The sequence below is a fragment of the Pteropus alecto genome, unplaced genomic scaffold (assembly GCF_000325575.1).
Source record: "Pteropus alecto unplaced genomic scaffold, ASM32557v1 scaffold143, whole genome shotgun sequence".
In the NCBI taxonomy this organism is placed as follows: Eukaryota; Metazoa; Chordata; class Mammalia; order Chiroptera; family Pteropodidae; genus Pteropus; species Pteropus alecto.
Genome location: NW_006434828.1, coordinates 3812694 through 3813995, shown reverse-complemented (window position 1 = coordinate 3813995; position 1302 = coordinate 3812694).

Here is a 1302-nt window from a genome sequence, read left to right as displayed (position 1 = left end):
AGTTAGCTCGAATTTGGTTTCTATACATTAGCTGCAATTTTGAAAAGTGCCTGATTCATACCACGGCTGGACGTGGGGATGGGTCCTAAGTGCCCACCGGGGACAAATAGGTCTTGATCAAACATACCAGACAAAAGACACCGTTGACAGCAGGATTTCCATGGTAGTGTGTGTGTGCGTGTGTGTGCGTGTGTGTGCGTGCGCGCGCGCGTGCATGTGGGCACGTGAACATTTCCATTCTGCCTGGATTTTCACAACCCCAATTCAGGCAAGCATTAAAGAATGGCAGCCACAGCTGCCTCTCCGTAGGCTGCTCAGGTGGACCACAATCCTGGGTATCTTCTGGGGTGGACCTCCTGGTACCCTGGCCAGAGCCATGTCCCCCTCAGGTGTCAGCACGTCCCGCAGCTGCCCCGGCACACAGACGGGCTGCATTGATGTGTCTTAAAAGGTCTAGCCGAGCTTCTCTCTCTTCTCAGAAAAAGCAAGCTTCCCCCCAAATCACCCCCAGCAGACCCCCCCGCCCCAGTAGATGGCAGGCTGCCTACCTCGCAGCTCCCCGGGGCACCTCGCTCCTGCGCTGAGGACTCGGATTCGGCTGTGACTCTCCCGTTCACCTTGCACACCACAGGCCCAGTTCTCTTCTATGCTCCCCGTTTCCCCTGCAGTCAGACCTGTGGGGGACCCCTCCATGTCCTGCCCATGTCCTCGACCCCCTTCACCCCTCAATGCCACTGCTGAGCTTCTCGTCATGAACGAGCATCAAGTGCGGCCACCGTTTGTCCATCCTCCCATGGTCACTGATGGCCTGGGAGCCCACAGTCCATGTTGCCGGACACTTGTGGGCTTCTGGGGTTTGATGGCAGCCGTCCTGATGGCTGTGGTGTCTCGTTGGGGTTCGGCTCGCATTTCCTGATGGTCAGAGAGGCTGAGCATCTTTCCACAGGCTTGTTGGCCTTTTGTGTGTTCTCTGTTTCAGCCCTTTACCCATTTTCGAGTCGGGTTGTTGTCGAACTTTAGCTCCCTGTGTGTTCTGGGCGTTAACCCCTCTCGGATACACGACTTGCAAATATTCTCTCCCGTTCTGTGGGCTGTTTCTTCAGCACCTCTTTGTGTCAGGCCTTTTGGGATACGCTGTCTGTGGCCCGGGGCCGCCAAGAAGTCACTGAGCAGCTCCCTTTGCGCCTCGACAGGCAGGCGGGAAACCCGTCCACCTCGGCTGGGACCAGGGCCAGTCAGTCCTGTGGGTCCAGCCCAATTGGCCAGAAGGACCATAGAGTCGGCGGTCCTCCTGCATCTAGA